This window comes from Lissotriton helveticus, chromosome 1_1 (genome assembly GCF_964261635.1).
Source record: "Lissotriton helveticus chromosome 1_1, aLisHel1.1, whole genome shotgun sequence".
NCBI classification, from domain to species: domain Eukaryota; kingdom Metazoa; phylum Chordata; class Amphibia; order Caudata; family Salamandridae; genus Lissotriton; species Lissotriton helveticus.
Window position 1 is genome coordinate 501131360 of NC_136057.1, and position 14294 is coordinate 501145653.

A 14294-nucleotide genomic window follows, 5' to 3' on the forward strand; every position below is an offset into this window, starting at 1 on the left:
GACTAAGATGTTATTCAAGTGAGGGGGGTTCAGTTAATTTGCTTGCACTAGGGCTCATAGCAACCTTGCTATGCCAAAGCTTAACAGGTAATTTTTCAAGTGTTCGGACAATTTTGGTGTTATTGAAAATTCTATACATTAGGACTTCAAAAGGAAACAGTTAATTTGCTCTGATCTGGAGCATGAACTGATAGGTTGTTGTCGAGACCTGTTGTATACCGATAGGGTAATAAAATCAGACCCTTAACTGTGCTCTGATTGTGTGTGTCTCACAGATGCCTCCAACCAATAGTTGTTCTTTATACCAGGTGTAAGCCGGGGTATGAAACTACTCATCCAAAGTGAACGTGTACTGTGCACCTCCTTAACCCCTTCGGGGCTGATGACGAGCTCAGCTCGTCATGGGCATAACCTGCGCTACGCTGATGACGAGCTGAGCTCGTCACGTAACGCGGGTTTTTGTAAATCGCAGCGCGCAGCGGGAAAACCGCTAGCGCGCATGCGGTTAAGACAAATATGTAGGACCTGCAGCCTTCCTTACTCCATGTCTACACATAACGTGTGCCTCATTCTAATACAAGTCCATAGTCTGAATTCATTCTTACACCAGCCTTCAAGCTCCAAAAGCTCTACGTGGACACTCACAGCATCTTAGTGAAATCAGCACAGTGAGAAAAAACAACACAGACAGTTCGACTCAGGACCCCAGACCCTACTACCAAGCCAAAAATGGTTTTATTTGGGCGGTGTCACACCCCAAACACCCACTTGAAGCTACTCCCCGGGGTGGTCATCTGATTTCTGGGGGTATTCCCCATAGCTGCAGGGTTCGGTTCTTTAACCCCCTAATGCAAGGAAGTCGTTCAATGCACCAACGTTGATTTAGGGAAAACAGGTGGTCTCTAGCCTTGAGACAGACTCGCTGAGCAATCTTGTGCAGGCATAGTTTTCAGGTTTTTTATTTTTTGTATTTTTCAGTTTAATTACATTTATTATTGATATAGATCTCTTCTGAGATCAACAATTGCATATAATTCCATCACTATACATAACATTTTATAACATATTTTTTAAATATTTAAAAAAATCTCATTTAAAACATAAGTAAGGCAGATTTCATAAATTTGAACAGTTCATAACAAACAAATTCATTTGGTGGGCATTTATAAAAAGCAATCAGGTCCGTGGAAGAGAGGTCATATCTGAAAACAATAGGTTTTATAAAACAGGTTCTAGCCTCCACTACCTCCATAGAGCATATCCATAAGATATGGGTTAAGTCCTGGGTTCCATGATTGCATTTGGCACATACCCCACAATCATCATCAAGGTTATACCAACTTCTTGTATACGCCTTTAAAGAAACTAAACCTAAACGCAGCCTGGTAATGCATCTCCTGATATTATGTTCCAAGGTAAAACTTATATATTGTTGAGGGAACTTAAACTCAGTAGTAGAGGTGATAGATTTATAATGGGATAATTGAAGGCAATCTGCCTTGTCAAGCTCGATGCTTAATCGGGGAGTCACATTTTTCAGAAAGTGCTTCAAGTGTACTGGAGACCAGGATTGAAGAATGGATTTGGTACACTGAAAATATTGTAACGTGGTCAGAAGATTTGTTTGAAATGTATCATCTTTTTCCCTGATTTGAACGTTTCAGTAATGCCCTTAAAGAGCTTTCTTCTGCGTGCAAAAGTTTGAAAGCCCATCGGATTATGTTGTCTAAAGCTATTGAGAATGCATTTACGATTGCAAATTCTAGGAAAAGGATCTGTACTGGAACAGCTTGACTTAATGACATTAATTTATGTAATAGTTTAACTTAGCTGATATTCAGAATGTTCCATCTGGCTAAGGGGATGTACTCTGTGGCATAGGTTATAGTTGGTGCAATATTTGGCCTATATATTTCCATAAAGGCTTGGAAGTACCTCTTGTCCGAGTAACTGAAAAATGTTCTTATGGTATTTATGTGTGCTACTGCTTTTTGGTTCATCTGATGAAGGTGACAATGAACTTCTAAAGTTTGTGAAAAAGCTTGCCCGAGATAGGTATTAGGCTTTTGCCACCTTAATTGTAGTGCCATCTAATTTCCACTTGTAAAGGGCGTGATGTTTCCTACCCCTAAATGGAACTACCTTTGTTTTAGAGATATTCACCTTTAGGTAGTTTGTTTCTGTATATTTAGTAAGTGTGTCTATATTTCTCTGTAAGCCTAGCGGGGTGACATAGAGAATTACGACATCATCAGTGTACATTAACACATGTGTATTTTCGGAGCGAAATTATTTACATTTAGAAAAATCACGGGAAGATTGCTCATGTCAAGTGAGAACAGGGGGGGCTAAGAGGCATCCCTGCTTTAGGCCATTTTAAGTGGGATTCTTGTGAGTCAGGCCTTTGTCACCTCCCATCTGAACTTTACACCATGTTGAGGTGTGGAGGGCTACAATCAGTGAATCCGGTATCCCTATTTTCTTTAATTTCCTACAAAAGGATGGTCTGTTGAACCTATCAAAAGCTGCAGAAAAATCAGCAAAAAGACTACATATTATTTGTGATTTAGATAGTACATAGTAATTGACAATAGAATTTAAAATACCCATATTATCGATCACAGAGTGATTGTGCCGAAAGCCAGCTTGAAACTTTGGGATTATATCCCTGGAGGAAGCCCAGTCCCTTAGATGCTCAAGAATGCCTGCTGCAAATATTTTCCCTGAGATGTCAAGGAGCGTAATTTCGGTCTATAGTTCCTAGGGTTAAGTCAAATGCCCTATTTAATATTGGAATGATGATACTCCCAGTCCATGAATAAGGGATTTGGGCAGTAGCATAGCAGTATAGGAAGAGGGGTAACAGGAAAGCAATCCACTTTACCGGGTCGCTTTGCAGAACTTTCATTGGTATCATATCTGGACCCATGTCTGCTGAAGTTCTCACCTGCCTGATATAGAGATCAATTTGTTTTCCTGTTGGGGAAGATAAAGGTTGTTCGAACCCATCAGAATGTCTCAAGTTGGATGATGCATCCCTACTGCCAGAATGCTCTATGTGTGACTTGTAGAGATCCAGAAGGTGGTTTTCCCACTCGGTTTCTGATATTGGTGTCGCTTTTATGGAATTGAGGTTGCCCGTTCCTTTGGTAATCTAGTGCCAGAATTGCCTGGAATTCCTTTGGATGGCAGCCATATGCAATTCTATCCAGTGTTGGTCTGATGCTGTTTTTTTCCCTAATGACTCTTTGCATTTCTTTCTTCAGACGAGCTATTTCTGCTTTCCTTGAACCTGAAATGTAACAAATTGCCGTCTGATTAATTGATTTCGTCTTTTGGAAATGTTCTCCCTTCCAGTGATCTTCTTGGACTTAAGAGAGGAACTATATGGGGAACCTTCTTGTGGAGTTTATTGGTGATGTCGGTGAAAGTGTGCTCAAAATGCTTAATTGGATTGCGGATGTTGTCTGTCCACCAGAGTGTTGAGAGGATATTACTAGATGATTTCGCCCTGCTTGGAATCAAGGACCAACTCACCATTCATCTGAGGGAACGTCCATGGGGAGATCGAAGAAAGATTCAGATGGAGTATCGCGTGGTCGGTGTCAAGTGTGAATTGGGAGTCAAGGTAATTTCATTTTTGATATAGCAATGGGCTGGATATTACATAGCCTAGTATAGAGCTACCATGGACAATTTTCTTGTGTAGCTTGCTGGTATGTCCCCATCAAGCCTTCCGTTTAAGATCACTCAGCTATTTCTGATTGCTAATTCAAGTAGCGTCTTTCCTGTTTTTATGGTGTCAGGGAAAATTGGGGAAGGAATAACCTAGGCGATGTCTTCATCTATAATTCCACAGGTTTTAATTATGTGGTTAGACATTTTTGCATTGAAATCTCCTGTAATGAGGACTTGATGTCTGCCACACAACTCTAGAATTGACACTATCTGGTCGACTATTTTTACAAGCATTGGGTTAAATTCAGGTCCGGGTGGAATATAAACGTTGAAAAGAAATATGGTTTCCTTTATTCCAAGAATTTTTGTAGCCCATATTTATCCACATACATTGCATGTTGTTACTTCCCAAGTCGATTCTTTCAAAGTTCCAGTTTATATCTTCCTTCAGTAGGATCATCAACCCCCTCCTTTGAGTGTCCTCTTTTTACCATTTTCACTGGGATTTCGAATGTGAAAATATTAATTTGACAAAAATTTCCAAGACACCAAGTTTCCTGGAGGCAGACCATTGCTGGTGAGCTTTTAAGAAGACAGGATAGTTTTGGGGATTCCAGACCTGCAATATTCCATGAGAAAAGTATGATGGGTTTTGAGAAGCTAGAGTCTTTGCTACAAAGGAAGTGTCGTACCTCTATTTGCATTTAGGTTAGGCAGGACCAGAAATTGTTCCTTTTTTAATTTGTAGTTTCATTGAGGTTATGATTCCGTACTGATCGTTCTCCATCTGTTATACATATTGTTAGCTTGTCAATTTGCCGGTCCAACAGATTTAGTAGAGGCTTATTTTGATAAGAAGTCGAGGAGATTCCCTTTGTGGCGATGATGGTGCCTTCAGTATGGCCTGTAAAGACTTTTGCCTGATTCCAATCATGTTGAATCCGTACTTGTGAAGGGTTTCTCGCTATATAAAATAATTGCAGGAATGACCCCAGACCAAAAGTCAACTCAAACTGTAAATATATCAACCTTATCTGGAAAGGAAATCATTTTTATTTCAGAAGATGAAAGCATTCTCTAGGGAGGGAACGAATAAGGTAAAGTATCCTTTTCCGATGTAATGAGTCATTCCCAAAAGGAAAGAGATCGGATAACTGTAAGTTAAATAGAGTCTTGAATTTGGCTTAGATTTAAAAACAGGTACATCCCGGTTGGGATGGCTTGTAGTCTGACGAAAACCTTTTATTATAAAGTTAGTAGTCAGGGGATTTAGTTGTCTTAATGTAACTACCTGTGAGGATTGAGGATATATTTCCTTGTCTTTGTTGTTGTCATTGCGACTTAACGTGTCCACAGGTAAGTTTATGTCTTCTGTCTGTGCGCCTGAACCTACCAGGTCTCTTTGGGAAAACATTATTTTCTGGGGATTTAGCTTTGTAAGTCTTTGCTTATTCCTTTTTCTTCTACTTTTTATGCTTTTGGTTTGTATTTTTGCGGTTTACCTTTCGTGTTTTCCACAATTGGATTTTTTTAGTTTTATTGGGAAAACTTCAATTTCTTGCATTTCTCCGGGTGACGACAATGGTCATGGAGAAGAGAGTTCCACGGGTTGTAGCTGGGGATTTTGGTTACTCGCCTCTGGTGTTTTGCTAGTGAAGATAGGGTACAATTTACGGGTTACTATTGGTAAGATGCTTTCCATCAGTATCTCAAATAGCTTTTTTCAAAGAATACATTTTGTCGACTTGATCTCTGTTTGTGATTTAAGATTTGTTGTTTTCTCTATTTGTTTGAATACCTCTTGTTTTTGTGCTTACTGGAACGTTACTGTTCTATTTTGTTTGAGAATTTTTAGCAATTGGTTGAAATGGTTTCTTAGTGTGATTTTCATTTGTGCACAAAGAGGTTTGGGAGTTTTTCTGATCTAATAAAAATGGAAGGACTATTGATTGGGTTTCCAAGACATGAGCAGAAATGTCTGTTGATTTTCCTAAAAATGCCAGGATAATGCTTCCAAAACATTTTGAAAAGAACACAGTGATTCCGCGACTGATGCTCTGTCTTTTTGGAGATCTGGAGATAATAGCAGCGGAAAGTCTGGTGATAAGGATAGATAAAGGGGTTGGTAGGCGTGCTGTTGAACAGTTGTAGCATCTCCCTTGGCGTTTTTATGGGAGTGACTCAGATTACATGACTCATATTTATGTCCGGGAGAGTAAAAATTCAATACAGATGTATGCGTTGTCGCAATCATAGGTGGAGGTTGATATCAGGGAGCCATTGCCTCTGGGCATGAGTTTGACAGAACTTCAGTTCTTTTAGTCCACCGCCTGTTGAGAGACCCTTCACCAGTGAGGCAAGCCGTGCCGGTGTTCACGCCGGCCGCTTCCGCCTACATGTGCAGCGATACTCTCTCCAGTCTTCTTTTGCGTTGCCAGTTGGGTTTATATTCAGACCCTGATAACATCCTGATTCCTTTGCGCCTGGCTTTCCCTCTGGTGTCACCAGTGCTTACAACTTGAGGGGAGGGGCCGGCATACGCCAGGATGTAGAAGGAGGTGTGGTGTGGGTAAAGATAAAAGCGGCCGAATCACCTGTACCAAATCTACTGGACAGTAGTCAATAATGTCGGTAACATTGGCAATCAGAGATTCCAATAAATGTTATGCTATTGAGTTTGGGGCCATCAGTGTCTACTAGATCACAGAACCCCTATTCCAGTCCTATGGTCACACAGTATGCAGTGGCGTAAATGTTTGTACTGAGGTCCTACCTGTCGTGGACCTGGCGTGCAGCGCCTTCCTCGGCGAAGTCCTGCTAGTCACACCATGACACCCCCGCCTTCGCCGTCTTGCTAGACCAGATGAGTGTTTGGAGAGCATTGGAGGCACTTGGGGGCACTAGGGACACTGGTATCTGGATGAGTATGCCATCACGCTGAGGGCTGAAGATCTGCTTCCACGGGCACTGCAAGCTGGTCAAACAAGTTGCTGCTGCAGGGTGCTGGTATTGGCGTTACGCTCCAGGTTGTCTGCAAGCCGCAACTGGCCAAAGCCAGGCAGCTTTCGCGGAGGCTCCCGGGGCACGTGCTGTGACAGCTGACCTCTGGCTGCACAGACCCGGCTGAGTTAAGAGTTGGCACCCATAGCCACGAGAGTCTCAACCTGCCAGATGCTCCAGGGCTGGCTGCTCTAAGCAGCTGCTCCTCGTAGGGCTATGAAAATTGTTTGATTTGCCAGCTCACTTTGCCCGGCTCTAAGCAGTGTTTTAGGAGACCTTAACCTTCATCTTGAATGTCGAGAATCATCCGCCATACTGAGGTTTCTGGGAGACATGGAGGCGTGCCAGCTCAACCAGTTGGTCGAGGGGCCTTCACACATGGCAGGCCACTTATTGGACCCGGTGTTCACGAACATCCAGGAAGCCTCTGTCTCCACTCCTAGCCCCCTGAGTTGGACGGATCATTTCCCGGTTTTCATCTCAATTCAGATACCAGTTAGAAGTAGGGAAAAGCCCCCACCTCTGTTGCTGACACGCCCCTGGAACAAACTCGACAACATAGAGTTTGCAGCCAGACTCCAGACTTCGTGCCCTATTTGGCCGAGCAATCTAGATAAGGCTGACACAGCCTATAGAGAGTGGATAGAGGAATCTCTGAATCATTTCATTCCTATGAAATGCATCAGGCCTAGACGGGGCCAAACTCATCCATGGTATTCCGAGGCTCTTACAACAAAGAAAAAACAATGTAAACAACTGGAGCGTTTATGGAGGAGGTCTTACGACCACCTAGCTAAAACCAATTTCAGAGTAGCTACTAAAGCATACCATAAACTTATAAAACGATCAAAAGCTGAATATTACACAAATTTGATCAACTCCAGTACTAACCGCTCCAAAACCATTTTTTCCTTAGTAAAGGATTTGACCAAAACTCCGGAGGGTCCTGGTAATCTCATTGTATCTGATACACAATGTGAAGAGCTGGCCTGCTTCTTTGTAGACAAGGTCAAAGGGATCTATAAATCCCTAATGTCAGAGGGACCCATTGTACATCCCAATCTGGAGGGTCCTGCTGACATACCTTGTGCACTACAATACCTACCATCTATCGAGCAAACGGAGATGGACTCCCTGATAAAAAAAATAAAGTCAGGCTCCCCGGAAGATCCTGTTAAGCCAGAATTGTTCAGACTATTCCAGGATCCGATTCTGCGGGAAGGACTGAAGTTAATTAACAACTCACTTCAGTCGGCCATCATTCCTCCATCCTGGAAACATGCTAAAGTGGTTCCCCTGTTAAAAAAACCTTCATTAGACTCCACCAGACCGGACAGCTATAGACCCATCTCCTTGCTTCCCTACCTTTCCAAGGTGATGGAGGCCCATGTAAACTACATTCTGACTACATATTTGGAGTCGAATGGAGTTCTGGATGAATCCCAGAATGGATTTCGTGCTAGGCATAGCACGGAGTCTGCTCTGCTAGCCGTCACGGAACATCTGAGGGAGGGGCAGGACCAAGGCATGACATCGGCCCTGGTTCTACTGGATTTGAGTGCGGCCTTTGATACGGTCTCCCACAAGATCTTGCTTGCAAGACTGTGGGAGATCGGAGTTAGGGAGAGCGCCTTGGAATGGTTCGCGTCGTTTCTATCTGACCGCTCCTTCCAAGTGCATGCCCCGCCGTACTCATCCAGCATACATCCCCTGGAGTGTGGAGTCCCGCAGGGCTCCGCGCTCAGCCCCACACTGTTTAATGTGTACGTCCGCCCCTTGGCCATGTTGGCTCGAGATCGGAACATCAAATTACAATCTTATGCGGATGATACACAACTCATTTTCACCTTTTCCAAAGACATAGGGGCTGACCAAGCAAAGTTCCAGGAAGACATCTTAGCCATATCAAACTGGCTAGCACAGAATTATCTCCAGCTTAACTCTGCTAAAACGGAGATACTTCTGGTAGGGAAAGACACTCAGAAATGGGATGAACACTGGTGGCCTCCAACTTTGGGCCTTCCTCCCGCTCCCAAAGAGGTTGTCAAAAATCTGGGCATGATGTTAGACAACTCACTCTCCATGGAAATCCACGCTAAGAGAGTGGCAGGCAACTGTTACGGTCGCCTACGCTCTCTGAGACCTATTCTTGGCTTCTTTGAGCCTTGTGTCTGTCAGATTATAATCCAGGCTTTAGTCTTATCCCACCTAGACTACTGCAATGTTTTGATGCTGGGTTCTAATCAGGCAGTGATACATAGGTTGCAGAGAGCTCAGAATGCTGCAGCTCGCATTCTGTTTGGGCTGCCAAAAAGATGCCATATTTCGCCTATTCTTCACCGGCTACATTGGTTACCGATTAAACAACGTATCCAGTTTAAGAGCCTATGTCTCACCCATAAAATCCTGTATGGTACTGGTCCAAAAACCCTGCAGGGACTCTGCTCCTTCTATGTCCCTACGCGTGCCCTCAGATCGGCTGATCTATCTTTGGCACACATGACCAAGATCCATAGATGCAGAGCAGGCGGTCGCGCTTTTAGGTACCTGGCGCCGAAACTGTGGAACTCGATCCCACTTACGGTTCGGGCCACTTCTAACCACTTTCTGTTTCGCAAACAAATTAAAACTTGGCTGTTTTCCTCCATCTAATCTCCCTGTTGTGTTGTCTGGTTTCTAGGTCTGTCCGCAGCGCTGGGACGCCCCATTGCTGGGGTAGCCATGCGCTATACAAGCAGACTTAACATAACATAACATAAGCACTGGCTCCTGGCTCTGGGGCGAGCTCTGTGCAAAACCCCCAGTCAGACATGGAAATGGAAGTGAGTTCAATGCAGTATGGAGATTAGGGCAGAATTTTCAGGTTACTATCAGTCTTGCTCAAGTTTTCAGAGACACATTGTCAATCCAATCCAACTTTTATTTGTGAACAACACACTCAAAGATAGCACTAAAGAAACAGGGATATGTAGATTAAAATGTTTATTTTAAAATCCTCAATCTAGTGTATAAATTCTTAGCGTAACCACACAGAACATGAAAAACAAGAGTTGTTAGGCAAGTTATAATCAGCGAGTACATTTCTACCATTTTAGCAGGCGGTTCCTAACATCCTAACACCCCAATGCTATTTTTAAGAGCTATGCTTTACCATAGATACAGCATTAAATTGCAAATCTGCCTTTTGAGCTTCACAAGATGAATCATACATTTGAACAGCTAGTTCAGCTCTTCTCTATTAGAACTCCACAAGGGGAGTGAGAATTTGTGGGTTTTGTCAGGGGCATCTTCAGCTTCCAGAGTCAGAAATCAGCTCTCAGACAAAAGAGTGGCTGGGTCGACAATCTGGTGTGAACTCAGGTGATAATTATAGTGCGAAGACCGCTCCAATCAATTGTCAACCCCTGGATTTTAAATAGGGCTTACCACTGATTCCATCTCATGTTTCAAAATGAAACAGAAATCGGGCACACTGCATCTCCTACCAGACTATATTAACATGGCAATATGTACGCCAGATCTATCCACATGTTCAACTTGATGACAAAAGTAACAAAACATGACTGTTTAGACAGTGAGCAGTCGTGATGAACTCAGAATGTTAGGAACTTCATTCTTTGTATTACAGATATCAGGCTGCAGGCAAGCCAGAAGCAGAAAATAGGCTAACTAAAATGGAGCCTAACATGGTATTTATTCACAACAGTGTCTGTTTACTTGTCCTCATCCAAGCTGAAGGGAGAATCAAAAGCTGCCCTAGAAAGTTTTGAAACTTAACAATGATACATGTGCAAAACAATTGAGCACCGCCTGCTGCGCCTTTGTTTGTGTATGCATGTCTAAGTATAGGATCCATTCCATAAGAAAATAAGAAAACCAGTCCTCATTATTGTTACCTGCAAAGAAATATGGTAGTTTCCCTGTGCCTCAATTTGGCCCGAGCGGGTGGTAATCCAGAAGCTACCATCTTCTTCCGGGGACTTTTTTTTACTGTGCTCGCTGGTTTCATGTAGCATGGGAGCTGGTGTGATAACATATGCCCAGGCGGCTTTTGCTTTCCCGACCCGCCATGGTAGAACTGAAACTCAAATCTGGTGCATGATTACAAAGTGCTATTTTTGCACATTGTTTCACTTTTTGATCTGCACACAAAACCTGTGTATATCGGGGATCATGCTACACCCTACCACGAATCAAAGGGGGCAGATTTACGTTTCCTGGCGCATCCCTGCAAATCAGCAGGGATGCGCCAAGAAACTCGGGACAAACAATGCCATTGTTGCACCACCACGGATGCAGCTCATTTACAATGCGGCGCGCCATGGCGCAAGGATAGGCAGATGAGTGTTGCATTTGCCGTTGTAAGGTTGACGCAGTACTGGAGTAGTGTTGAGGGGGCGACGCAACTCCAACACTGTGCCAACCCGGCCTATCTTCCACGTGGTGCGTCACACCTTATGCCTGCATCAAGCAGGTGCAAGGTTTTGATGCAGCGGGGTCGGAAAAGTGATTGAGTGAAACCTTGTAGATTTCACTCAGGCACTTTTCCGAGGCGCTCCTGCGCCGGAACGCCCACCCTGCGCCGGAATACCCACATGAAACCTGATGCAGGTTTCATGTGGCGCAGGGCTTTACAACGTGACGCATCTCCCTAGATGCATCACGTTGTAGATTTCCGCAGCATGGGGCTAGCTTTACACCGCCGCTGCGTCACCATAATTGTGATGCAATGGCTGCACAAAAATAGCGCACAGGGCTTGTAAATCTGACCCAGAGACATAACATGTCATTATATTTCAACTATGTTCAAGGAGGGACGAGGGACAGACAATACGTACAGGCAGTAAAGGAAAAGCTGCCCCATTAGTGAATCAGATAGCCAAAAAGTTGTCCCTCATTTGCAAGTCAGGGAAGTTTTGCTGTTTGTGTGTTTTGCAAAGAATGGGAGACGGTAAGCATTTGTGCTTGCAGCAGGCATTGTTTGTGGTAAGTAGTGGCTGCTCCTCTGCTAAGGTGGAATAGCCTTGCCCTGCAGGAAAAATAAAACAATAATTACAGTGTTATTATCATTTTATTTTTCACTACTGGCTCTGTAAAGATGCTGGGCAGGGCTGTGCTGCCCATAGAGCAGGGGGAGGAGTAGTGGGCCCTCTCTTAAGTGTCCGTGACTGTTTGGCCAGCCATCTTGGGTCGGCCAAACCGTCATGCGCACTTAGCATGTTCTCCACTGGCTGTATTGTTCAGCCTGGGTGAAGAACATGCACAGCCTTGAACTCCCTGTCTGAGCTCTGAACCACGGCACTCAGACCAATCATGATGCTGGGATCATCAGCGTCGTGATTGGCTATGGGGATTCTAGGAGCCTTGGTGATTCCTCAACTGAAGAGGATGGAGGTGAGGTGACTGCTGGAAAGGTAAGTGAAATGTTCTTCTTTTTAAGTTGTTTTACCCCACTCTCCTTGCCCATTACTACAGCCCAGTCACAGCCACTAATGGCGGTAAGAAGAGAAATCAACACCAAAAACCCTCCCAGCAGACCATAAAACAGGCCCACAAACTGCCAAAAATAGGACCAAACACTGACCAGACAGATCAGCCAGATTGCCCTATAGGTCAGTCCGACCCCGAATATGGCCAACACTTTTGCAATAACGTGAAACTGCTTTTGAAACGGAAATGTAGCTTCTCTTTCCTCCTAAAATTCTGTGTTATATATGCAGTATTCTGTCTTCTACTTCGCATACCAACATTACCTAATGAGTGCAAAGCTGATGGAAAAACTTGAATCCCTTGGTGGTGAACGATGCCTCGGCAATGACCTTAGCTTTCTAAAGTGAAAGAAATTGATACCAATTAAGGAGGGACAATTACATTATGGAAGAGGCAATGATTTAGGCCCCTTCTTTTTATATTAAAATATAAAAAGAACAGTGCTTTATGTCACCCATCATGGTTCTTGCAGAATGGATGGTTATTTGATGCTCATTAGCACCGCGCTCTCCCTCTGCTCCCAGTACAGACTTAATCGTCTTTTGCTTTTCCCTCAGATACCATTAATATTCATCTTGCTCCTGGGCCTGGTCATTTATTTATTTACTTTTACTTTATACGTTACAACAGAGTGCTTCAAAGTACAGTAGTAATCATTTGTCGATTTCGGGGGGATGAAAGGCTGGGAAGCCCTTGTTGAGATTTGCATTCCAAATATCTGTCATGGCATTTTGATCTCTGACCTATCTTGCCAGCTGGCACGGAATACATTTACAGTGGCTTCTTCATTAAACTTTTTCAAGTATTAACCATACAACAACATCCTTATCAGCCTTCTAACATGCAGAGGTCACAAGCGCTATTTCTCAGGCTGAAAAGAATATTGAAATATAAATTATGAGAACATGTATTTTTGTATAACTGTTAAAAAGTTACCAGATTGGCCTGATTGAATCTAAATGATAGACATCCTGGTTTCCTGGAAAAAAAAGATTGACAGAACTCGAATTTCCTAAACGATCTTGTGCACGTTCTCGTTTTAGCTTACTTTGCAGTCATATTTACTTCAAGTGGCGATCCATACATTTTAATTAGCTCCAATTAGGGGTTATAAATAATGACGTAGGCGTGCTCGCATCCCGGGCAGTGATTCTTCAGATACATTTGGCAAGGATGCCTAACTCTGTAACCAGATTGGTCGCCCACCCAATCCTCGGAAAAGAAGAGGGCGCCATAAGCCTGAGCCAGATACTTCTCGCAGAGCCATCTGCTCCAGAGCTAACAAGCTGCTTGATTATGCTCGCAGAGTTTTCAAAACGAATGTCTAGCAAACATTTTGGGAAAATACTTTTGAACAGTGATTATCTTTAAAAGACCGTAATCCTATAAAATGTAATTCTATAGAACATTTTTTTTAATAAATTTGATTTCATAATGTTGTATATTTTTTAGGTCTGATAGAGCATCATGGTATTCGGAAATAGTAGGGGTGCATCATAATCACAGATAGTCCGCACGCACAAATATTCTGCGTTAAACTAAGTATAATCATTAGAAAATGTGAAAGTAATAATGAAAATGTATGTGTAATGCTGGGAAATTAGTTTGTATTAGCTGAAGGGGTAAAACGACATTTAAATGTAACCATGTATTGCAAAATGCTTAACGAATTAGCTCATGTGCGATTTAATGTATTAGCTTTAAACGTGCTCCATAAAAGTCTTTACATGTAGAGAAGCCTAAATGTGACTTAAAGGTGAAGAAATGTAATGCTTATAGATGTAGTGTTTATTAATGTGTGTATTCTCTGGCGAGTAAAGGTCTGAATGAGTATTCACGTTTTGCAATGGAAAGGCCTGTTCATGATTTCTTATGTTAGCTAATTTGAGTAGGCCTGAAATTAATTTTCTGGGGAAGGCTCTCAGTTGAAGGCAGTCAGCAGATTTGTACGTGCAAGGTTAATTCGTTCACATGATTTCCGTTGCAGGTGTAAGGACATTTTTCTCGTTAGCTAGACTGATGCTGTTTGTTTTAGGAGTTAGGTATGGAGGAGACCTGTTAAAGTATTTCATGGAATGCTGATAATCAGGAACTCGCTGAAGAAACCTGGGACTCACGGACAACTC